Source organism: Schistocerca cancellata, chromosome 1 (assembly GCF_023864275.1).
Source record: "Schistocerca cancellata isolate TAMUIC-IGC-003103 chromosome 1, iqSchCanc2.1, whole genome shotgun sequence".
Taxonomy (NCBI): Eukaryota; Metazoa; Arthropoda; class Insecta; order Orthoptera; family Acrididae; genus Schistocerca; species Schistocerca cancellata.
Genome location: NC_064626.1, coordinates 301,936,685 through 301,963,974, shown reverse-complemented (window position 1 = coordinate 301,963,974; position 27,290 = coordinate 301,936,685). Strand labels below are relative to the sequence as shown.

General features: G+C 43.2%; 1 protein-coding gene across 3 annotated transcripts in view; it reads left to right on the top strand.

Moving 5' to 3' along the window:
* LOC126172270 (diacylglycerol lipase-beta-like) overlaps positions 1-27,290 on the top strand; it is an 828,807-nt gene that overhangs the window by 357,251 nt on the left and 444,266 nt on the right. For all 3 annotated transcript variants that reach the window (XM_049920867.1, XM_049920868.1, XM_049920866.1), the window contains exon 2: positions 10,603-10,694. The gene's annotated coding sequence lies outside the window, so the exon portion shown is untranslated. The remainder of the gene's footprint in view (positions 1-10,602; positions 10,695-27,290) is intronic.

Genomic DNA, 27,290 nt, shown 5'->3' with positions numbered 1-27,290 from the left:
TCCTTCACTGCTTGCTCAATATACAGATTGAATAACATCGGGGAGAGGCTACAACCCTGTCTCACTCCCTTCCCAACCACCGCTTCCCTTTCATGTCCCTCGACTCTTATAACTGCCATTTGGTTTCTATACAAATTGTAAATAGCTTTTCGCTCCCTGTATTTTACCCCTGCCACCTTCAAAATTTCAAAGAGAGTATTCCAGTCAATATTGTCAAAAGCTTTCTCTAAGTCTACAAATGCTAGAAACGTAGGTTTTCCTTTCCTTAAGCTAGCTTCTAAGATAAGCCGTAGGGTCAGTATTGCCTCACGTGTTCCAATATTTCTACGGAATCCAAACTGATCTTTCCCGAGGTCGGCTTCTACCAGTTTTTCCATTCATCTGTAAAGAATTCGCGTTAGTATTTTGCAGCCGTGACTTATTAAACTGATAGTTCGGCAGTTTTCACATCTGTCAACACCTGCTTTCTTTGGGATTGGAATTATTATATTCTTGTTGAAGTCTGAGGGTATTTCACCTGTCTCATACATCTTGCTCACCAGATGGTAGAGTTTTGTCAGGACTGGCTCTCCCAAGGCCGTCAGTAGTTCTAATGGAATGTTGTCTACTCCCGGGGCCTTGTTTTGACTCAGGTCTTTTAGCGCTCTGTCAAACTCTTCACGCAGTATCATATCTTCAATTTCATCTTCATCTACATCCTCTTCCATTTCCATAATATTGTCCTCAAGTACATCGCCCTTGTATAGACCCTTCCACCTTTCTGCTTTCCCTTCTTTGCTTAGAACTCAGTTTCCATCTGAGCTCTTGATATTCATACAAGTGGTTCTCTTTTCTCCAAAGGCCTCTTTAATTTTCCTGTAGGCAGTATCTATCTTAACCCTAGTGAGATAAGCCTCTACATGCTTACATTTACCCTCTAGCCATCCCTGCTTAGCCATTTTGCACTTTCTGTCGATCTCATTTTTGAGACGTTTGTATTCCTTTTCGCCTGCTTCATTTACTGAATTTTTATATTTTCTCCTTTCATCAATTAAATTCAATATTTCTTCTGTTACCCAAGGATTTCTACTAGGCCTCGTCTTTTTACCTACTTGATCCTCTGCTGCCTTCACTACTTCATCCCTCAAAGCTACTCATTCTTCTTCTACTGTATTTCTTTCCCTCATTCCTGCCATTTGTTCCCTTACGCTCTCCCTGAAACTCTGTACAACCTCTGGTTCTTTCAGTTTATCCAGGTCCCATCTCCTTAAGTTCCAACCTTTTTGTAGTTTCTTCAGTTTTAATCTACAGTTCATAACCAATAGATTGTGGTCAGAGTCCACATCTGCCCCTGGAAATGTCTTACAATTTAAAACCTGGTTCTTAAATCTCTGTCTTACCATTATATAATCTATCTAATACCTTATAGTATCTCCAGGCTTCTTCCATGTATACAGCCTTCTTTTATGATTCATGAACCAAGTGTTAGCTATGATTAAGTTAAGCTCTGTGCAAAATTCTACCAGGTGGCTTCCTCTTTCATTTCTTACCCCCAATCCATATTCACCCACTACGTTTCCTTCTCTCCCTTTTCCTACTACTGAATTCCAGTCACCCATGACATTAAATTTTCGTCTCCCTTCACTACCTGAATAATTTCTTTTATCTCATCATACATTTCTTCAATTTCTTCGTCATCTGCAGAGCTAGTTGGCATATAAACGTGTACCACTGTAGTAGGCGTGGGCTTCATGTCTATCTTGGCCACAATAATGCGTTCACTATGCTGTTTGTAGGAGCTTACCTGCATTCCTATTTTTTATTCATTATTAAACCTACTGCTGCATTACCCCTATTTGATTTTGTATTTATAACCCTGTATTCACCTAACCAAAAGTCTTGTTCCTCCTGTCACCGAACTCCACCAATTCCCACTATATCTGACTTCAACCTATCCATTTCCCTTTTTAAATTTTCTAACCTACCTGCCCGATTAAGGGATCTGACATTCCACGCTCCGATCCGTAGAATGCCAGTTTTCTTTCTCCTGATAACGACGTTCTCTTGAGTAGTCCCCGCCCGGAGATCCGAATGGGAGACTATTTTACCTCCGGAATATTTTACCCAAGAGGACGCCATCATCATTAACCAAACAGTAAAGCTGCATGCCCTCGGGAAAAATTACGGCTGTAATTTCCCCTTGCTTTCAACCGTTCGCAGTACCAAACAGCAAGGCCGTTTTGGTTAGTGTTACAAGGCTAGATCAGTCAATCATCCAGACTGTTACCCCTGCAACTACTGAGAAGGCTGCTGCCCCTCTTCAGGAACCATGCGTTTGTCGGGCCACTCAACAGATTCCCCTCCGTTGTGGTTGCACCTACGGTATGGCTATCTGTATCGCTGAGGCACGCAAGCCTACCCACCAACGGCAAGGTCCATGGATCATGGGGGGAGGGGGGGACTTCGATTTTATGTTGAGTGAATTAATGACGTTGTCAAAGTTGTGAGAATATGTTACCATCATAGCTCTTAAATTAATTGCGTGACACATGTACACTACTGGCCATTAAAATTGCTACACCAAGAAAAAATGCAGATGATAAACGAGTATTCATTGGAGAAATATATTATACTAGAACTGACTTGTGATTACATTTTCACGCAATTTGGGTGCATAGATCCTCAGAAATCAGTACCCAGAACAACCACTTCTGGCCGTAATAACGGCCTTGATACGCCTGGGAATTGAATCAAACAGAGCTTGGATGGCGTGTACAGGTACAGCTGCCCATGCAGCTTCAATACTATACCACAGTTCATCAAGAGTAGTGACTGGCGTATTGTGACGAGCCAGTTGCTCGGCCACCACCGACCAGACGTTTTCAATTGGTGAGAGATCTGGAGAATGTGCTGGCCAGGGCAGCAGTCGAACATTTTCTGTATCCAGAAAGGCCCGTACAGTACCTGCAATATGCGGTCGTGCATTATCCTGCTGAAATGTAGGGTTTCGCAGGGATCGAATGAAGGGTAGAGCCACGCGTCGTAACACATCTCAAATGTAACGTCCAATGTTCAAAGTGCCGTCAATGCGAACAAGAAGTGACCGAAACGTGTAACCAATGGCACCCCATACCATCGCGCCGGGTGATACGCCAGTATGACGATGACGAATACACGCTTCCGAAGTGCGTTCACCGCGATATCGCCAAACACGGATGCGACCATCATGATGTTGTAAACAGAATCGCCCGCATCTCGTGGTCGTGCGGTAGCGTTCTCGCTTCCCACGCCCGGGTTCCCGGGTTCGATTCCCGGCGGGGTCAGGGATTTTCTCTGCCTCGTGATGGCTGGGTGTTGTGTGCTGTCCTTAGGTTAGTTAGGTTTAAGTAGTTCTTAGTTCTAGGGGACTGATGACCATAGATGTTAAGTCCCATAGTGCTCAGAGCCATTTTTGTAAACAGATTCTGGATTCATCCTAAAAAATGGCGTTTTGCCATTCGTGGACCCAGGGTCGTCGTTGAATACACCATCGCAGGCGCTCCTGTCTGTGATGCAGTGTCATGGGTAACCGCAGCTATGGTCTCCGAGCTGATAGTCCATGCTGTCGCAAACGTCGTCGAACTGTTCGTGCAGATGGTTGTTGTCTTGCGAACATCCCCATCTATTGACTCAGGGATCGAGACGTGGCTGCACGATCCGTTACAGCCATGTGTATAAGATGCCTGTCATCTCGACTGCTAGTGATGCGAGGCCGTTGGGATCCAGCACAGCACGGCGTTCCGTATTACCCTCCTGAACCCACCGATTCCATATTATGCTAACAGTCATTGCATCTCGACCAACGCGAGCAGCCATGTCGCGATACGATAAACCGCAATCGCGATAGGCTACAATCCGACCTTTATCAAAGTCGGAAACGTGATGGTACGCATTTCTTCTCCTTACACGAGGCATCACACCAACGTTTGACCAGGCAACGCCGGTCAACTGCAGTTTGTGTATGAGTAATCCGTTGGAATCTTTCCTCATGTCAGCACGTTGTAGGTGTCGCCATCGGTGCCAACCTTGTGTGAATGTCCTGTAAAGCTAATCATTTGCATATCACAGCATCTGCTTCCTGTCGGTTAAATTTCGCGTCTGTAGCAGATCATCTTCGTGATGTAGCAGTTTTAATGGCCAGTAGTGTACGTCTGAAATTTAAAACGAATGCTTTTCAGTTACTATGCTTCTCTGAGTACCGATTTATTGCACGTTATGCTAAAGCGATGTGCACAATCTGATCCAAAGTATTGAAAAGTGTCCGCATATCTACTGTGGACATTAATATGAGCTGCGTCCACCACTCGCCTGTGTGACGGGTTGAAATATGCTGGGGACACTTGCATTGAGTGCATTGAGGTGCCTGGATGTCTTGTAGGAATGATAGCTCATTCTTCCTCAGGAAACAAAACTAGAGAAGGTGGCAACATTGGACACTGAGATCTGGAGCGTAGTGTACGTCCAAACCGATCCCAAAGATGTTCCATTGCTTAGGAATCTGCGCGCTGTGTACACTTCCAGTCGGGGCATCTCGCAAAGGCCGTTGCTCGCAGCAGTACATACGGCTGCGCGTGTTGTGTGGACAGAACAACACCGAAACTGGACATTGACTGGCGGGAGGGGTGTGGTGTGGTCCAGCGACTCACAGTTTTATCCGTTCTCGAATGATGCAGGGCGTCGAGTATATTGGCACCAGACTTGGATCTAGTTGTTCTTGCCGTGACTTGAGACCACTCATTCGGGTAGCTGACTAGATTATAAGGATGTATTTTTCAATGTTGCCGATGGCGTCTTTATTCACTGACCACACCCATCTTTCAAGATAGGCATGTTGTCGCCGGTCACGCACATATTGCTCGTTTGACGAACACTCGGGCGTCCTATCGCCTGATCAAAAGTCTATAAACGTCTTTAGATTATTTGGAACAGCGGTCGAAATGTAATAAGCAACATCCTCCTAATTTCGTCGTTATACACGGCGTAACTGAAAAACTTTCGGATTCTTTCTAGCCGAATTCAGGCCGTTATTAAAGCTGAAGACGGTGTTACACACTATTAGTGTGACGTGTCTTCTAGCAGCCTAGGTGACTAGATTTTTTTCCGGTGTCCTGATCTGCCACAAGAATAGCAAACAAAATTGTAGCATACACAAGACAAATCTCCCAAGCCATAGCAGTGTGGTTTACACCTCCCACGCATAGTTTGCAGGCGCTAACCTAGAATTCTATCTGCATCAATTTCTGTACTCTTTCAGATTCTTAGCAGTACACGTTCCACAACTAAAACACACACAAATTTCAATTTCTTTGTACACGCTGTACATTATTCTGCGTTAACCTTATGTCCTGGTTGGTTGGCTCTGAGCACTATGCGACTCAACTGCTGAGGTCATCAGTCGCCTAGAACTTAGAACTAATTAAACCTAACTAACCTAAGGACAGCACACAACACCCAGCCATCACGAGGCAGAGAAAATCCCTGACCCCGCCGGGAATCGAACCCGGGAACCCGGGCGTGGGAAGCGAGAACGCTACCGCACGACCACGAGATGCGGGCTAACCTTATGTCCTAAAATGCTCCACTTACAGCAGAGCTTGTAACACTAGGCTACTAACACAGTGGTGAAAATAAATTCTGTTACAATTCCCAACGCAAAATGAATCAACGAAAAGTACTGATTTACGGATTAACGTGGGGCTTACTGTCGTGCACCAAACAAGAGCACACAACAAATACCACGAGGGGCTGCAAGCACCCACGCGCCTCTCAGTTCCGTGCAGCGGCCTCCAGATGATGCTCACAAACCTGGACCTCTTCTTGCTTCCGTATCACTTGCTCTAGCGCGGTATACACGTCCACCTACAGTGTGGATAGCTGCCATAGGGAACACTGTTGACTGCTCCCTACATTGCTTCCTCTCCTTACTGGCGGACATGAGATTCTTCCGTCAACAGACCCAAAACATGGCGAGCTTAGGACACCAAGACAGTTTTCAACCACAGTTAAACAGTTCCCTTCAGTGCATGCAGGTCGCCCATTAGCGTACTCTGAAGCCTACCATCTGGTTTAGCAATCGCTATTTACAGAGAACTAGGACCAGTAACAAAGTGTCTGCTTTTAATTTCACCAAATGGCGTTTTGACTTTCCTATACGCTGAGTCAGTCCCTGACAATCATTTTTTTTCGATTTCATCACATTTTACGTGCAGCCATTTCGTATTGGCTTCCCTGCACTTCTCAATTGTTTCATTCATCAGCGCCTTATATTTCTGAACTTCCCTGAACATTTTTGTACTTCTTTCTTTCACCATTCAACTGATAGTATTTCTTCTGTTACACATAGTTGCTTCACAGTTACCTTTTTTGTACTTATGTTTTTCTTTCCAACTTCTGTGATTGCCCTTTTTAGAGATGTCCATTCAACTTACTGCCTATTGAAGTATTCCTTATTGCAGTATCTATAGCTTTAAACATCTCGTCATGCCTTAGTGCTTCTGTATCCCACTTCTTTGCATGATTCTTCCTGACTAATCTCTTGAAGTTCAGCGTACTCTTCATTACTACTGCATTGTGATGTGAGTCTGTATCTGCTCCTAGGTACGCCTTACAATCCAATATTTATAATATAATAAAAATGTAATAATAAATAAAAGTTTGTTTAGATATATTGTCCGACATTTTTATCTGCACAGTGACTGTACTAATGTGTGCAAACTTAGCTTACCATTTAACACACAAATGGACAAAACATCTGAACTGTCTTCTCAAGCCCAGGGTGTTAAACAGACATTCTAAATAAATATGAAATTGGCCCTGTGAGGCAGCTAATATCAGGTGCGGATCGGAACAAAAATCATTAGAAATGCTGCTGTCATGTAACTAGAATACATGAATTAATAAAGGTGAAAGTTTGGGGTCTATTCTATAAAGACAAAACAGCTATTCCCTTTTGTATTCTACATATAATTTGTCAATTGCGCTTTCAGCGGTGAAATGATACACAACAATCATGTTCAGTTACTTTTGACACTCAATAACAAAATACTTAACTCTTGAACACATTGAACTGATGATTATTAAAATCGTTATCTCTACACACAAAAATTTATCACAAGAAAGAATGATTAAAAATTCTTTATCATCTCATTTACATCTACATTGTCGCAGCTGGTCAATGCAATGAGTTGGTGGAGAATAAATTTACTTTTTGAACCAATGAAAAAAACTTCATGTACTCAATGTGAGGGCAGGTTAGTATCCAAGCTTGTGATATTCAATGGTCAAAGTGTAGGCAAGTTGGAGTGAACAAAATCTAGACTCAACATTTACTGTAGCCTAATGAGCGATGGTACTTCACCAAACGGCATCTGCAACGGCGTTGTCTCCGTACTGTATCTGAAACGCAAATTTCCTATTCTGGCCTTGACTGAATTCACTCAGTTTCAAGTTTCCTGCGTTCCATCGAACGTTAATCTTTCCCTAGTCGAAATAATGGCTATTTCACACTCCATAAGGGTTGGAGCGACATGCACAATTTCTTTGCCCACAAAAATTCTCGCAGGAATAATTATCTACCTCTTTGCTATCACCACGATACGTGAAGTGTGTCGTCCTCACTTCACAGAAAGCAAAGCGCTCAATGCCCTTGCTTATTTCCACACACTTGTGCAGTCTGCCGCGAGACGAGAGAGAGAGAGATCTAGAACTTTTAGTTCTCAAAATGCTTATGTAATGGGGATCTCCCCACCGCGTCGCGTCTGCGTTGCCCAGTATGGCTTCAGCCGATCACTGTCTCAGTAGGGGTGAATTTTATTTTTCTTGCTGGGTCGCAGCCTAGCCCTGTTAATGCCGTGCAGCTTCTTACCCTCGGTCCCGGCCATACTTACGTTGAAAGGAATAATATATTGTTCTGGCCTTATCCCTATCTGTGCTGAATCTTGCCGTGCTCTTGTTAAATGGGGTTTTCCGATGTCATTAACCACCTGCTCGGTTCATCTCCAAAATTCGTTCCACTTTAACTTGTTTATTCATGCCCATGTCCATATATTGTTTGATATTGTTTTTTAGTTTTCGGTGCATGACATTAACTGCAATTGCCTTTTGTTGATATAATATAATTATTATTTTCTGAGGATCTCATACTGTATTGTACTGTCGTTATGGATCAAGCTCATGTAAGGTTCTTAAAATCCGGACGCCTTACAATAAGGAAATAATGAAATAAATTTTTCGGCGTGTTGGACATGCACAATAAGCTGAGCTACGCCTGTAAATGGGTAAAGAACCTTTTCATATTAGTTCCACTAAATGAAATAGTCTTTCTCTTGTTGCAGTTTATGCTTAGCAATTAATAGTACTACGTCCGATCGCCGTATCCACCTACAAAATCTTGACCGTGTCCATGATATTGTAATCGGATCTTCGTGGTAACTCCGAAGTGGGCGTCTTGGGTTCTTATATATTGCAGTACTGCTAGGAATAATGATTCATACAATCTTTCAGTTAGTAAAGTATAACTAAATTCTTTTCTTCAATGCACATAAAAAGTACAGAATTTTTACTTATTCTCACAAATAAAAGACCTACCGTCGATTTCGCTCTAAAATAACGTGCGTCTACCTTCGTTCATTAACAGAGAGCGAGTCCTTCATCTTACCGAGGAACAGGAAAAACATCTTATGTTTTCTTAACACTTGAAAAACAAAAATAAATTATGGTAGGCGCAGACTCTATGCTGGGGTACCGCTTCACCTTTTCTCTTTGCCTTTGAAGTAAATGAAAACATAAAAGCAAGAAATGCAAAAGGTACATCACATTTTGGATTGCCGAATCTCTCTCTGACCATGATGTCACCTAACTGAAGTCTTCCCGTATCACCTGGCCTTTTCCCAGTATTCTACCTCCTCTTACAATTCTTGAACATAGCATTTGCTATTGCCAGCTGAAATTTATTACAGAACTCAATTATGCTTTCTCGTCTCTCATTCCTCATCCCAAGCCCATATTTTCCTGTACCTTTTTCTTCTACTCCCTCCCCTACAACCGCATTCCAGTCCCCCATGGAAATCAGATTTTCATCTCCATTTGCGTATCGTATTACCCTTTCAGTATCCTCATATACTTTCTCTGCCTCTTCATCTTCAGCTTACAAGGTCTGCATGTGTACCTGAACTATCGTCGTCGGTTTGCTGTCGATTCTGATAAGAATAAACCTATCACTGAACTCTTCGTAGTAACCACTCTCCGCCCTGCCTTCCTATTCATAACGAACTCTACTCCTGTTATACCATTTTCTGCTTCTGTTGATATTACCCTATACTAGAAATTCTTGTCTTCTTTCCATTTCACTTCACTGACGTCCTCCCCTCCCCCCCCCCCCCCCCACTACATCTAAATTGATCATTTGCATTTCCCTTTTCAGATTTTCCAGCTTCCCAGCCACGTTTAAGCTTCTGACATTCCACACCCCGACTCATAGAATGTTATCCTTTCGTTGGTAATTCAGTCTTTTTCTCGTGGTCACTTCCCCCTTGGCAGTCCCCTCCCAGAGATCCGAATGGGGGTCTATTCTGGAATCGTTTGCCACTGGAGAAATTATCATGCCACTTTTTCAATTACAGGCCACTTGTCCTGTGAATACACATTACGTGTCTTGAATGCAGTGGTTTCCATTGCCTTATGCGTCCTCATGCAGTTGATCATTGCTGAGTCTTCCGCCTTTTGGGGAATTTTCCCATCCCAAGGACAAGAGAATGTCCTGAACCTACTTCTGCTCCTTCGCCCTCTTCGACAAAGCCTTTGGCAGAATGAGGGTGGCTTCTTATGCCGAAAGCCTTCGTTCGGCAGTGCTGATCATTAATCAAAATCTAGGCGGTGGCGGGTTTCGAACCCGGAACCGAAGACGTTTTGATTAATAATAATCAACGACGCTAATCCTACACAACGGTGCATTCCAGTCTATCAATTTGATCATATAAACAGATTAAATGCCAGGTATGTTACACTATGGAATAAAATGAAGCCACAGTTTTGGAATGCTGGCTAGTATGTCGTTCTTCTATAGAAAAAAATTAATCACTGAACAAATGCTATAAAACGAGAATACAAGATCATTCAGTCTCTAGAGCGTTGTAGTCAGAAAAAGGAGAGCAACTGTTAGACGTAAGTATTGGAAGAGAATGTGGTTAGTCATGAGGAATTTACAATACAGATGTAAAGGTGCTTTTACTTTACCAACGACGACACTTTCCAGAAGACAAAAGCGTCGTCAGCAAACAATCTTGTACTGGCCAGCTGTGTAGAGACGAATAGTGGAGAGAAAGATTGATGTGTATAAGTCATATGAAGTAAATGAACTGCCTCCGGATTTTCTCTGCCTCGTGATGACTGGGTGTTGTGTGCTGTCCTTAGGTTAGATAGGTTTAAGTAGTTCTAAGTCCTAGGGGACTGATGACCTCAGAAGTTAAGTCCCATAGTGCTCAGAGTTATTTGAACCATTTTTTGTTAAGTCCCATAGTGCTTAGAGCCATTTGAACCGCCTCCAGACAAGGAAAGCTTCAGCGCCGACTTGTTGTCATGTTTCAGAACTGACGGCGGCCCCTGCGATGCCAGCCGCAGCCTTCTAGAACCGCAGCAGTCCAGGCTGCGCCCTGCTTTCCACGGCCACTGAAACACAGGTAAGCTGCCGCACTCAGTTACTGTCAACTGCCTCCCAACACACTGACCTAGCACACGCGCGCCTTCATTGGGAAGCATGTATCCAGCGGGGACAGAAACTTTTTCCCATCCTTCACGCGGTTGCAGTACACAGGTTTAGCGACTGCTGCTTTCGCACGATGCCCTTCTCAAGCAGTTTCGAGAATACCTCACGAAAGCACAAGCCGACGAGCAAAGGCGTTAGTACAGCCGTCTAAGGCGGCAGACAGCAAGTGTGCCCGTGCTGCTTTAGTTAATAATAATAATAATAGTCACGGTGGTTATTTTGTGGCAAGGTATAATAAGGAATGGTGATGAAATAAATATTTATTTATCCATACATTTATGTGAATATCGCAAATACAATGTACACTATTTAAAGCAGGTATAAATTGAGCGTGGTGGCGCAGTGGTTAGCACACTGGACTCGCATTCGCGAGGACGACGGTTCAAACCCGCGTCCGGCCATCCTGATTTAGATTTTCCGTGATTTTCCTAAATCGCTTCAGGCAAATGCCGGCATGGTTGAAATGGCTCTGAGCACTATGGGACTCAACTGCTGAGGTCGTAAGTCCCCTAGAACTTAGAACTACTTAAACCTAACTAACCAAAGGACATCACACACATCCATGCCCGAGGCAGGATTCGAACCTGCGACCGTAGCGGTCATGAGGTTCCAGACTATAACGCCTAGTACCGCTCGGCCACTCCGGCCGGCTATGCCGACATGGTTCCTTGAAAGGACACGGCCTATTTCTTTTCCCAGCCTTCCCTCATCCGATGGGACCAATGACCTCGCTGTTTGGTCCCCTTCCCCAAATCAACCAACTAACCAACCACCCAAACCAAGTATAGCGCGGTGCGACTTCACAGCAATACGCACATGAATGTAACTTCATCACAGCTCCTTATATCTTTCCACGGATGTACCACAGCGTTTATCATTATTATTTTTCCTTTACGAAGAAGCATGGTTCGATGTAGCGATACATTTTTCTATCGTTGGGTAAAAACAAAGGGCTCGCGTTCGTCTCGTCCTGGAAATTCCCAATATTCTGCAAAGCTGTCGTACTTGCTATCGGGGTGATATATCAGTTACGATTAATGGAAATTGCATGCATATGCGTACATAGTGTGCCCGTGCCTTATTTTATGATTACTGCAGTCTATGTAGGTGTGAGGTAAAAATATTTATACATTTGAAAGACAAACGTTCGTGACTTCAGGAAATTTTAAAGATTCGCCACAGCGAAAAATGTGTTTTTTTTAATGATTGCCGATCAAACTCGATTATCTTAGCGTGACATTCCCTTCCCCATTTCCTGATAGTGAAAACGGGTTGCCCTTTCTGAACTTTTTCCATGTCCTCCGTCGTTCTTATCTGGTAAGAACAGCAAAGTGAGTAGCAATATTGCAGAAGAGGTGGGGCAAACTTACGGCTGGCAGTCTCGATAGTAGATTTTTTTATACACCTTATAAGTGTTCACGCAATAAAGAGCAGTCTTTCGTTCGCCTTTCTCACAACATGTACTACTTGATGGTTCCAGTGTTAGGTGTTCGTAATTGTCTCAGGTATTTAGTTAAATCGACAACCTTTAAATTTCTGTTGTTTATCATACTACCGAATTTAAGCTACAAGACACGCCGCTGATTTGAATCTCTTGCAGCGAGAAGATCTTTACTTTTCTTCTATTTCACTTTTTTCCTGTCGATTTTGTTTGCATTATATTTACCGACAGTGCATCTCCATAAATGAACTGTAAATTTAAAATGTTACGTGAAATAAAATATTTTTTTTAAAAAACTATTAATATCTGAAAGTCATATATGTGAAATAAGAGTCACTAAATTCCCTTCTCAGCCACTCTCTCCCCTCCCCTCTCCCCCACCCGACGACATAGAATACTAGCATATCTATGTATCCTGGAAATCCTGGAAATTAAACTCCAACAATCCTGTTGTTTACTCTTAACCTCTAGTCCTGCTTTGCCACTCCGCCTGTACATGCAAACCCTTTAGACGCCACAAATTACATAACCTCTTTCACAATGAAACATCAACAGACTCCCTAATCACAATGAAGTTATGGGATAGCGATATTCACACACGTTATTCACACATACAGAAAGCGGTAGTATCGCCTACACATGATATAAAAGGGCAGAGCTTTGGCGAAGCCGTCATTTGTACTCCCGTGATTCATGTGGAAAGGTTTCCAACGAGATTATGGCCGCACGGCGTGCATTAACAGACTTTGAATGCGGAATGGTAGTTGGAGCTAGATGCATGAGACAGTCCACTTCGAAAATCGTTGGGGACTTCAGTATTCCAAGATCAACAGTGTCAAGAGTGTACCGAGAATACCAAATTTCAGGCATTACCTCCGATGACAGAGAACGCAGTGGGCGACTGCCTCCAATTATCGACCGAGAGCAGAGGCGTTTGCGTCTATTTGTCAGTGCTAACAGACAAGCAACACTGCGTGAAATAACTGCAGAAATCGATTAAGGACGTACAACGAACGTATCAGTTAGGACTGTGCGACGAAATTTGGCGTTATGGGCTATGGCAGCAGAAGACGGAAGCGAGTGCGGCGCCCCTCTCGGGCTCGTGACCGTATCGGTTGGACCCTGCGTCAGATGAGTCCCGATTTCAGTTGGTAAGAGCTGATGGTAGAATTAAAGTGTGGTGCGGACCCCACGAAGCCATGGAGACAAGTTATCAACAAGGCAACATGCAGGTTGATGGTGGCTCCATAATGATGTGGGCTGTAAACAGTGGTTTGTACAGCGGGTCGTCTGGTCAGAAGAAAAAAAATAAAATAAAATAAAAAATTATATGTGTGTGAAATCTTATGGGACTTAACTGCTAAGGTCATCAGTCCCTAAGCTTACACACTACTTAACCTAAATTATCCTAACGACAAAGACACACACCCATGCCCGAGGGAGGACTCGAACTTCCGCCGGGACCAGCCGCACAGACCATGACTGCAGCGCCTAAGTCCGCTCGGCTAATCCCGCGCGGCGGTCGTCTGGTCCGACTGAATCAGTGCCTGACTGGAGATGGTTATGTTCGGCTACTGCAGCCATTCATAGACTTCATGTTCGCAAGCAACGATATCATATCACCAGCCACAATCGATTGGTTTCAAGAACACGCTGGACAATTCGAGTGAATGATCTGGCCGCTCAGGTCGCCTGACATGAATCCCATCGAACATCCGTGGTACGTAACACAGAGGTCATCTAGATGCAAATCCTGCACCGGCAACACTTTCGCAATTTCAGACGGGTATAGAGGCGGTATGGTTCAATATTTCTGCAGGATACTCAAACCACTTGTTGAGTCTATACACGACGAATTGCTGCACGACGTCGGACAGGAGGAGGTCCGACAAGAGATTAGGGCCGACGTGATGTTAAGAGGAATCCCGTGGCTTTTGTCACTTCAGTGTATATTCCTCCTACGAACCCAATCATCATCTTTCTTTCCCACCCTCAGGGATCCCGTCTTCCTTTTCCCTTCCTACTTTCTCTTTCTCAAGCCTCGACTTCGTAACTTGTTACACATACCAAATTTCCCTCCTTTACCCTAAACTGTAGCTCATTACACCTGAACTCCCCTGATATGATTGTCTACCACACCTTACATGGCCATAGAACCCCGTAGCCTTCTCACATTTGTTCTTAGTGAAATGTAATTATTATTTTGAAAATCACACAGCTTCACCAAAATGGTTCACTATGGGACTTAACATCTAAGGTCATCTGTCCTCTAGAACTTAGAACTACTTAAACCTAACCGACCTAAGGACATCACACACATCCATGCCCGAGGCAGGATCCGAACCCGCGACTGTAGCGGTTGCGCGGTTCCAGACTGAAGCGTCTAGAACCGCTCGGCCACACCGGCAGGCTACACGGTCCAATCACATTATTGTGACCACCGTCAGTGTTGACATCAGTATGGAATAACCACCCACGGACAGCAGATGGGGGTTCTAGCATTCGAGGGTATGTAGAGGGGACGCGGTAAAGTCGTCGTCGTAATGTTAATGTCTATTATGAGCAATTCTAAAGACACAGAATTGTAATGTTTTTCCGTTGGCACATTTGGAATAGTCGTTTAATATAGTTAATATAGTTACGTTCAGATAGTATACGAAATAGGAAAGCAAATTTTATTTATTCTTTAACGACATATATTTAACCTTAGAACAATAAATGGGAGAAAATGTTACATTGCTATTAAACCACCGTAAATTTTATTATTCCATTTTTAAGGAAGTCATAACTTACAGTTTATGCACTAATTACAAGGTTCCCAATGGTATGTCACATAAAAACTAAGTACAAAATGTCCTGATTTACATTCTGTACTGACAATCCTAGGCTGTCGGGAGTTGCGAATTGGTATCAACTGCAATCGTAAATTTTACGAGGGTTTACTAACCTAAGGTTAATGTAAAATTCTGCATATCGTTGTCGGGCAATTGGAAATGCTTAAAATGTGTATTGGTTCGCATTCTGTTCATACTCTTGACACCATAAACTGAGCCTGATGTATATATACCGTATTATAAATATGAAATCCGAAAAGCTTTAACACTGCAGCGCATCATCCTTGAGATTTCGCAATAGGAGTCGCACGTGTCCGTCGTAACACGAAGGCCACAGTCAGCCACGGCATTCCCGCCTGGAATTCCCAGAGCCGAGTCGTATTCTCTTGTTTACTTTGGCGTTACGCTGGACCTCGGGCCCTAACAGCTTCCGCCGCATACCTGTCACGACAATACTTCCGAACTAGAGACCGTGTCCAGAAACTCTTCTCATGTTGTTTACTCATTACTAGGCCCTCCAACCAGTCAAGCACGTAATGGATACTTGTCAGATTCAAAGACGCGATGCATTATCTAGATTTAATATTTGGCCATTCTGACAAACCAAGCTTTGTAATTTCTGAATTAAAAGTATAAAACGTAATGTTTCGATAGATATAACCACTATTTTCTTAAAATTCAGTTACAACTGTAGATAGTTGTTCCTTTCTTGTACTTTAGACGGCGTCAAGTTAAGATTGCAGGTTTTCGACATCCAAGTACGAGGGCGTATTTTCCTTTGTGAAATAGCAGAGACACTGCCTGCACGTAGAACTACTACACAAATGTCTATAACGAGTGACTTGAGTTACCTAATATGCTAATAAACAAACCAAATCGTGTGTAACGTACGCACCGAGTAGTTATAGTCCGCAGCTCGTGGTCGTGCGGTAGCGTTCTCGCTTCCCACGCCTGGGTTCCCGGGTTCGATTCCCGGCGGGGTCAGGGATTTTCTCTGCCTCGTGATGACTGGGTGTTGTGTGCTGTCCTTAGGTTAGATAGGTTTAAGTAGTTCTAAGTCCTAGGGGACTGATGACCATAGATGTTAAGTCCCATAGTGCTCAGAGCCATTTGAACCATTTCTGAGTAGTTGTATTGCACCTGTGTTTGTACGTAAAAAAAAGCTATTTGTTTATAACCTTTTGTCATTTGGGTCGTGTAATACTTTATATCGTACAAAGTGAAAGTACGATTGCGGAAGACTGATACTTGTGGACAAAAGAAGGTAACTGTTAATGATACTGCGCCGGCCGAAGTGGCCGTGCGGTTAAAGGCGCTGCAGTCTGGAACCGCAAGACCGCTACGGTCGCAGGTTCGAATCCTGCCTCGGGCATGGATGTTTGTGATGTCCTTAGGTTAGTTAGGTTTAACTAGTTCTAAGTTCTAGGGGACTAATGACCTCAGCAGTTGAGTCCCATAAAAACAAAAAAAAAAAACAAAAAAAATGATACTGCATTCCCCACCTGAGACAACTTTCTCGTAAGTCCAACAACTGTTTCGTTCATTTTCTGCAACGTGAAAAAGTGAAATAGATGTGATGCCTAAAAGCTCAAATACAGACATTGAAAGCTTAGTTGCTGCTCCGGACCGGGTTGGAATTAAACGGTAAAAATGAAATATCATGAATAAACATAGCGTACTCCTAGTAAAAATATCCCTCACATAATTTCTTATAATGTAATCGTTATTTTTTCCATCGCTACGGCAGTGCCAGACGTAAAATATACGGAAAGTGGTCCAACACTATTATCACCTACCGAGAGTTAGTTGTGTATTATCATGAAAAGAATGATTCAAAGATGGCCTCATGCTCATATCTACCTTTAGCGACGTCATTCGCCGACACAAAAAAAGACAAACGACTCACTGTCTTAAAGAAGCAACCGCAAAAGATGGGTTATTGAGGAGGGCATCTCTTCGTGTGTTAAGGTACAGCTAATCCTAGTATGAATGCGCTTAAACAGCAGCTTAGCGGTTTGTGGACATTGGGAGAAAAGTCGATCAAGTAATAGGTAACAGGAAGTAACAGGAAGTCTTGTGTGGCCAAGATTACAACTGCTGAGTAGCAGGGAAGAAACTCCATACCCTCCGTCAGTCCAAAAAGTTTCGAGATTAGATTAACAAAAAATAAAGAAGAGATTGTGGTTTGCATACTTTAGGTATCCTACATATTGTCTCTCATTTGAATACAAAGATAGAACGTTCATACAGCCATGTGAAACTGTGAGAAAAGTCCTTCGGGACGTTGTTCAACTCGCCCATCATATTGGCTTGAATGTCGCTTATATCGTCAAAGAATTAGCCCTTCATAAGAATTTCTGCTTTGTCATTTTATGATAGATTCGCATTGATAATACCAAGGCTCAACACCCATGATGATTTTTCCGCGTTTTGCATTTCAATTATGTCGCAGCAAGCGTCCACAAGTCATTATTTTTGCTCGGGAGTCAAGGTGTGCAGAACACTTTACACATACTTTTCTCTCCTTCGAAACGTTTTGGAGAATGTGTTGATCACTTGATATAGAGATGTTACTCTATTGCGATTTTTGACCCAACGACGTTGACAAACTACGACCGCACGTCAGCTACTTAATACTTCCGCTCAGAACTGACCGATCGATGATCGCTCGCTTTGTTAAGAGGGCTGTTGGGAAAGTAAGGTCCGACCGGCCGCGAAATCGAGACCATTTTGAAACACAAACGTTTATTTGCAACGGCTAGCTAAACCTTTCAGCTACTTCTTTACATAGTCGTCGCTATGACTTAGGTATTTGTCGCTGCGTTGAACCAGCTTACCAATAACCTCGTTATAGAAGGCTTTCCGCCAATTCTCCACGCTGGTCTACAGTTCGTCTACAGTTCGTTGTCTGTGCCAAAATGTTGTCTTCATCGTTTCATGTTACCAGAGATGAACTCTGGTGTAGCCAATTACGGACTGTATTGTGGGTGATCAGACACTTCCCATCGAAACTGCTGCATAAGCGTCTCCATAGCCCCTGCAGAAAAGGCGACCGAGAGTAGTCATGAAGAAAGAAACGCGTGACAGTTGTGTGAGCCGCGTGGCATCAGCCGAAATCTCACCAGCTTCTCATACTTGGTGGTAGACACTATTTATCTAAGCATCTTTACGTGCTTACTGTGCGCTCAGAACAGCAAAGCGCGTCGTGGTGCAATCAACGGGTATACTAGAGCCACTTGCCCAATGTATGACGGACCGATGACCATCGCAGTCAGGTCCCTTTAACCCCCACAAACCAACCAACCCAACGTATGTGGGCAAAGCTTCATCAGATTTTCATTGTGGTTTTCATTTCGCGCCCGATCGGCTGTTACTTTCCAAACAGCTCTCGTAGTTCAAGTTGCCGCCGTAGTTACTGCGTAGACGTCGACTGTACGACAGGAATAAAATCAATCTCGGAACTTTTTGGATAAACGGTGTGTGAACACAACCGTATGTTGGAATTTGCGAAGAGCTTACATAATAAAAATGATAATAAGAAAACAGGAGAAAAAATTGAAAAATACATCCAACTGGCTGAGGAAGTCAAGGACATGTAGCATCAGGATGAAGTTGACATTATGCCAATTATACTTTCAACTACAGGAGTCATACCACGCAATATCCACCAGTACATCAACGCAATACAGCTACGTCCAAACGTATATATACAACTACAGAAATCTGTAATTATTGATACATGTTCGGCCGGCCGCAGTGGCCGTGCGGTTCTAGGCGCTACAGTCTGGAGCCGAGCGACCGCTACGGTCGCAGGTTCGAATCCTGCCTCGGGTATGGATGTGTGTGATGTCCTTAGCTTAGTTAGGTTTAATTAGTTCTAAGTTCTAGGCGACTGATGACCTCAGAAGTTAAGTCGCTTAGTGCTCAGAGCCATTTGAACCATTTTTGATACATGTTCAATTACCCGAAAGTACCTAAATGCAATGTAACACATACCGTACAGTTAAAAGGAGGTCACGCTTGATCAATGTCCGTGTCACTTTCCATTTGTAACCAGTCATAACGTCTGAGAATGTAAAGATAATAATAATAATTGATAATAATTAAATAAATAATCAGTTAAAAGGAAATCTACGAAATGAGAAGCAAAATGAACCTAAATATTTCACACACATCACTTTCGTAGTTCCTATAATGAAAATTATTTTTAGTCCGAAAATGCACTCGATACTATCAACTACGTAAAAAAAAAATCACTTCACCCCTTAGTTAATACTGTTCCCTTTTTTACCTTTTTTATTGTTTGAAGTGAATGTCGGCAGACTCGTGGCGTGCAGAAAATCGTTTAATTTGGGTTTCTGCCGGCCAGAGTGGCCGAGCGGTTCTAGGCGCTACAGTCTAGAACCGCGCGACCGCTACGGTCGCAGGTTCGAATCCTCCCTCGGGCATGGATGTGTGTGATGTCCTTAGGTTAGTTAGATTTAAGTAGTTCAAAGTTCTAGGGGACTGATGACCTCAGATGTTAAGTCCCATAGTACTCAGAGCCATTTGAACCTTTTTTTTTTTTTGGTTTCTATAATCTCAGGGAAATTACTAACTGTCTCCTCACCTCACGAGAAAATTCAGAATAGTTTAATGCAATTTCGTGGGTATCGCGTTGGGGAACGTAAGAAAAAATGTTGTAAAACAAAATCTGTAACATTTATAAATTGGTGATTGATGATTGTCACTATGAAATGAAAACAGAAATGCCAAATTAAACAATTATTATTAAACGAAAGAAGCTTTTTATACAGACATCTGATATCTCGTGCATTAATCTCACAGTTTTGAACATAACAAAAGAGTTTTTTGCCGTATTCCGGCGAAATACGTAGAAATTACAATAATCTTAGCCCGACTCTGGAGCAAAAGAAAAAAGTAAAGTCATATCAGTAATCGAAATTGGCGATAATAATGGCACAATTAAACAATTCCTAACAGGAATACAATTTCAGTCCATTTGAACAAAATGGAAGACAATTAAATTTTCACGTGGTGGAATGACGAATGACTTGATTGAAGCGTTGGTTGAGATGACGAAAAAATTTCGTCGCAATGGAACGGCGGACGGCGGGGACTGCTAGGTACAGTTCTCGCTCTCCCGTTCATGACGTCTCGAAATCCTTACAAATGTGGAGTATTCTTGGGCCTACCATTTAGCAATAACATTACGACAGTATCTGTTATGTGCTTTTGGAGTCCTAATTAACCGTAGTGCAATTCTTTTGCCTTTGTTGCTCTTCTTCTACCTAGAGATCGGCCTGCACTTGTTGCGTAACTCTCTGTGTGGCAGCGCCTAATGCGCCAGAAACTCGGCAATTTTGCTCGGCGGTATAGGCAATCTCTTTATGCGGTTAATTTGGTGGAAACAGGTTCTGATTTATGACACTTGTAGTGGCACCAGTATCAGTGATTGCTTCCACACTAACACCGTTAATAGTGACCATAATTGCAGCTTGCACCATGTGTTCATCGTCATGTTTACAGACATTAGCTTCTTCTAATAATTCGTCCCTGATGTCGGCACGGTCGTTCTAACGTAGTGCTTTCAGGTTGATTGTGGGGTTGGTTGCCTCCGCTTATAGATCCGACCGTGCTCGGGAGGCCGATCCGAACGGTCGGCTCTAGTTTCACTGTTGCTGCTTTTGGCTTCAAATGTCTCTGAGCACTATGGGACTTAACATCTGAGGTCATCAGTCCCCTAGAACTTAGAACTACTTAAACCTAACTAACCTAAGGACATCACACACATCCATGCCCGAGGCAGGATTCGAACCTGCGACCGTAGCGCTCTCGCGGTTCCAGACTGAAGCTCCTAGAACCGCTCGGCCACACTGGCCGGCTCGTGCTTTAATGGTTCAACAACAAAGTTAGGAAACTACTGCGAAAGCAAAGAGAGCTTCACTGCAAGTTTAAACGCAGCCAAAACCTCTCAGACAAACAGGAGCTAAACGATGTCAAATTTACGTAAGCAGGGCTAAGCGTGAAGCGTTCAGTGAATTCGAAAGTAAAATTCTATGTACCGACTTGACAGAAAATCCTAGGAAGTTCTGGTCTTACGCTGAATCAGTAAGTGGCTCGAAACAGCATATCCAGACACTCCGGGATGATGATGGCATTGAAATAGAGGATGACAGGCGTAAAGCTGAAATACTAAACAACTTTTTCCAAAGCTGTTTCACAGACGAAGACCGCGCTGCAGTTCCTTCTCTAAATCCTCCCACAAACGAAAAAATGGCTGACATCGAAATAAGTGTCCAAGGAATAGAAAAGCAACTGGAATCACTCAACAGAGGAAAGTTCACTGGACCTGACGGGATACCAATTCGATTCCACACAGAGTACGCGAAAGAACTTGCCCCCCTTCTAACAGCCGTGTACCGCAAATCTCTAGAGGAACGAAAGGTTCCAAATGATGAGAAAAGAGCACAGGTAGTCCCAGTCTTCAAGAAGGGTCGTCGAGCAGATTCGCAAAACTATAGACCTACATCTCTGACGTCGATCTGTTGTAGAATTTTAGAACATGTTTTCTGCTCGCGTATCATGTCGTTTCTGGAAACCCAGAATCTACTCTGTGGGAATCAACATAGATTCCGGAAACAGCGATCGTGTGAGACCCAACTCGCTTTATTTGTTCATGAGACCCAGAAAATATTAGATACAGGCTCCCAGGTAGACGCCATTTTCCTTGACTTCCGGAAGGCGTTCGATACAGTTCCGCACTGTCGCCTGATAAAGTAAGAGCCTACGGAATATCAGACCAGCTGTGTGGCTGGATTGAAGAGTTTTTAGCAAACAGAACACAGCATGTTGTTCTCAATGGAGAGACGTCTACACACGTTAAATTCACCTCTGGCGTGCCACAGGGGAGTGTTATGAGACCATTGCTTTTCATAATATATACAAATGACCTAGTAGATAGTGTCGGATGTTCCATGCGGCTTTTCGCGGCTGATGCTGTAGTATACAGAGAAGCTGCAGCATTAGAAAATTGTAGCGAAATGCAGGAAGATCTGCAGCGGATAGGCACTTGGTACAGGGAGTGGCAACTGACGCTTAACATAGACAAATGTAATGTATTGCGAATACATAGAAAGAAGGATCCTTAATGTATGATAATATGATAGCGCGACAAACACTGGTAGCAGTTACTTCTGTAAAATATCTGGGAGTATGCTTACGGAATGATTTGAAGTGGAATGATCATATAAAATTAATTGTTAGTAAGACGGGTACCAGGTTGAGATTCATTGGGACAGTCCTTAGAAAATGTAATCCATCAACAAAGGAGGTGGCTTACAAAACTCTCGTTCGGCCTATACTTTAGTATTGCTCATCAGTGTGGGATCCGTACCAGATCGGGTTGACGGAGGAGATAGAGAAGATCCAAAGAAGAGCGGCGCGTTTCGTCTCAGGGATATGTGATAAGCGTGATAGCGTTACGGAGATGTTTAGCAAACTCAAGTGGCAGACTCTGCATGAAAGGCCCTCTGCATCGCGGTGTAGCTTGCTGTCCAGATTTCGAGAGGGTGCGTTTCTGGATGAGGTATCGAATATATTGCTTCCCCCTACTTATACCTCCCGAGGAGATCACGAATGTACAATTAGAGAGATTCGAGCGCGCACGGAGGCTTTCCGGCAGTCGTTCTTCCCGGGAACCATGCGCGAGTGGAACAGGAAAGGGAGGTAATGACAGTGGCACGTAAAGTGCCCTCCGCCACACACCGTTGGGTGGCTTGCGGAGTATAAATGTAGATGTAGATGTAGTAGGACGTTTATTGTCAACGTGACTTTGACCGTTCGCGTTTGGAATAACGAGTACCGCTTGCATTATATTTGACATCTGGTTACCGAACCATAGAATTGGTTGCTGGTTTGACCATTGATTGCCGTTATTACTATTCGTATATTGGGTCTTGTTCCGATTATTTGTGTTTGGCTGATTCGGAGGACTGTTGTTATTATCCCATTGATTGCCATTCGGCTTTTATCGTGGTAAGCGTCATGGTAATTATTTCCATCTCCGAATTTGCGCTTATGACCGTTTCCCGACTTACCCTTGCCACAATTCCGTTTATTGGCTATGTAACCAGAATTCGCGTCTTTCGAACCATGGTTCAGATTATTACTGTAACCAGGCACATTCACTTTGTCGTATTGACCTTTTCTATGTTGGTTACGTTTACTCTGTTCATTACTGTTTGGATTATCAGTACTGTGACAGCCGTTGCAGTTATTGGTGAAAGCTTGGTAGGACTTTGCGTCTTTTTGAATTAGATCTGAGGAGTCGATCACCGAAAGGAAATGCTCCAAATCTTCGTCTGGTACATTTATTAATTTTTCCCTGAGATGGATCTGTAATTTTGTCTTTAATATTCTTAGTACTTCTTTGGGCGAGATAGGCTCAGACCAATATCTCGTTTTCGCAATGTATCGTTCAAAATATTTGCGCAGGCTCCCCGTTTTCGGATTATATAGTTCAGGGGTATAAACTTCTTTGCGCAAACGTTCTTGGATTCCTGCAGACCAATATTTTGCAAGGAAAGCTTTCTCGAATTCAGCAAGCGTATTGTCATGAGTCAGCGGTTTCGCTAGCCCATAGGGCTGCGTCACCGGTGATGTGTGACATCACGAACTGAATATTTTGATATTCTGACCAATATCTGGGTAAAATATTTTTTAAAGCGCGTATAAATGCAGTTGGATGAATGGACTTCTTGTCCTCGGAAAGTGTTTGAAAATGGCGATGCTAGAGCAGACTTTGCTCAATCTTCGCTGAACTCATTATACGTTCGTCTTCGTGATTACATTTTGCTGGCGACAACTCGGGTGCTAGGATTAATTTTTAATTCCCGAAAGTCGTTTTTCGTGCATTTTCGTCGTTCGGTGGTTGCATAGGAAAATTCATTTCCGTTCTGCTGTCCGTCGAAACGGCTTTCTCCAAATTACGGACGCGAGCGTTTATTTCCCGTGTCCACATAGGCATTTCTTCGTTTGATTCTTTTTATGCGTCTCACGGATTGTGCACGGCGTTGTCGACGGCAACATTAATCTTTGTATCAAGTTCCGTCTCTTTAGTTGTTATCCAATTGGATATTCGAAGCTACGGTCGCAGGTTCGAATCCTGCCTCGGGCATGGATGTGTGTGATGTCCTTAGGTTATTTAGGTTTAAGTAGTTCTAAGTTCTAGGGGACTGATGATCTCAGATGTTAAGTCCCATAGTGCTCAGAGCCATTTGAACCATTTGGATATTCCAGTATTTATTTGCCTTTTCTGAGATTCTGGCTGTTCGTCTAAGATCTTTTGATTATTTATTTTGAGATTTGTAACGTCAGATGCTAATTCTTCCACACCCCATTTTATTGCGGAATGCGAAATTTTTAATTTTTCAACATCACTGTCCAGTTTATTGACTTGCTCCAAAATTGGTGCACAAGCTTGCTTCATATTCATTAGCTCGGACCTGATGTTGACTAATTCGGTTTTTATTTAATTTTTTAATTCTTTCACTCTCTGATCGCGTTCGTGATTGCATAATTAAAACTTTTTCAGGTAAGCAGTAAGCGGGTCAAGTGCAATACTGTGTTCCGTCATCCCATTAAATTGATCCGTACCCGCTGCAGTTTCACTAATTACAGTGGTGACGACCATTTTCGTTATTTTGTGTGATCTCCGAATTCGCGGTGGACATGTTCAAGTCAGGGGTTTGATTTTCTAACTCATTTGCAGTGAAATCTATGAGTTATTCATTTAGATTTAACGCTTCCTTTTCGGAATCTGATGGCGAAGCCATGGTTTCAGTTGGTAAATTCTCTTTTTTACCGACTTTGACCCTAATATGAAATTTCGAAAAATTGGGAAAATTATTCATACTAATATTAATATTTAACAGTAACATACATATATAAAAACAGTAAATAATATTAATACAATAAATAATTTTCCTGACTATGACGCTCTTTTATCATTGAACGGCCAAATCGGCCATTTTGTTGTGTTCTCTATCTTCACACGCAAAAACAATCTTACGTTGATTTTTGCAAAATGGGATTTTTCTTAACACAGCCTTCCAAAATCACGGAGCTAAACTACTACTACTACTACTACTACTAACAACTACGATTTTACTTTTGTAGAGAATCAAAGGAAAAATGCTATAGAAGAAAACTACTGTCTTGACAGAGCAGAAAAATTCATTTAAATGAGTTTTTACCTTACAGATGTACAATTTGCCGAAACTGGATTGGCTGACCTTTTCTACGTCGTGGTACCGTACATCGGATGGTTATATGTAATAGAAACACGCATTTTATATTTTAAGTTGGAATTTAAATTTTTACATACACTTATTCTTGCGCTGCAGCAACTCGTTTTGAGCGCCAAATACACTCCTGGAAATTGAAATAAGAACACCGTGAATTCATTGTCCCAGGAAGGGGAAACTTTATTGACACATTCCTGGGGTCAGATACATCACATGATCACACTGACAGAACCACAGGCACATAGACACAGGCAACAGAGCATGCACAATGTCGGCACTAGTACAGTGTATATCCACCTTTCGCAGCAATGCAGGCTGCTATTCTCCCATGGAGACGATCGTAGAGATGCTGGATGTAGTCCTGTGGAACAGCTTGCCATGCCATTTCCACCTGGCGCCTCAGTTGGACCAGCGTTCGTGCTGGACGTGCAGACCGCGTGGGACGACGCTTCATCCAGTCCCAAACATGCTCAATGGGGGACGGATCCGGAGATCTTGCTGGCCAGGGTAGTTGACTTACACCTTCTAGAGCACGTTGGGTGGCACGGGATACATGCGGACGTGCATTGTCCTGTTGGAACAGCAAGTTCCCTTGCCGGTCTAGGAATGGTAGAACGATGGGTTCGATGACGGTTTGGATGTACCGTGCACTATTCAGTGTCCCCTCGACGATCACCAGTGGTGTACGGCCAGTGTAGGAGATCGCTCCCCACACCATGATGCCGGGTGTTGGTCCTGTGTGCCTCGGTCGTATGCAGTCCTGATTGTGGCGCTCACCTGCACGGCGCCAAACACGCATACGACCATCATTGGCACCAAGGTAGAAGCGACTCTCATCGCTGAAGACGACACGTCTCCATTCGTCCCTCCATTCACGCCTGTCGCGACACCACTGGAGGCGGGCTGCACGATGTTGGGGCGTGAGCGGAAGACGGCCTAACGGTGTGCGGGACCGTAGCCCAGCTTCATGGAGACGGTTGCGAATGGTCCTAGCCGATACCCCAGGAGCAACAGTGTCCCTAATTTGCTGGGAAGTGGCGGTGCGGTCCCCTACGGCACTGCGTAGGATCCTACGGTCTTGGCGTGCATCCGTGCGTCGCTGTGGTCCGGTCCCAGGTCGACGGGCACGTGCACCTTCCGCCGACCACTGGCGACAACATCGATGTACTGTGGAGACCTCACGCCCCACGTGTTGAGCAATTCGGCGGTACGTCCACCCGGCCTCCCGCATGCCCACTATACGCCCTCGCTCAAAGTCCGTCAACTGCACATACGGTTCACGTCCACGCCTAAATATTTCACACGCACCCACGCATCACTTTCTTAGTCTCTATGATGATAATTACTTTGTGTCCGAAAATGCACTCGATATTATCAACTACATAAAAAAATCACTTCACTCCTTAGATAATACTGTTGTCTTTTTTACCTTTCTTATTCTTTGAAGTGAAGGTTGGTAGACTCGTGCCGTGCTGAAAACGCTTAACTTGGGTTTCTATAATCTTAGGGAAATTACTGTCTCCTCGCTTCGCGAGAAAATTCAGAATAGTTAAATTTAATTTCGTGGGTATCGCGTTAACAACGTAAGAAATAATGCAGTAAAGAAAAATCTTTAACATTTATAAATTGGGGATTGATGATCGTTACTATGAAAACATAAATGCCACATTAAACAATTATTATTTAACGAAAGAAGCTTTTTATACAGACATCTGGCATCTCGTGCATTAATCTCACAGTTTTGAACATAACAAAAGAGTTTTTTGCCGTATTCCGGCGAAATACGTAGAAATTACGATAATCTTAGCCCGACTTTGGAGCGAAAGAAAAAAGTATTCATAGTAAAGTCATATCAGTAATCGCAATTGGCGATAATTATGGCACAATTAAACAAATTCCTAATAGGAATACAATTTCAGTTCATTTGA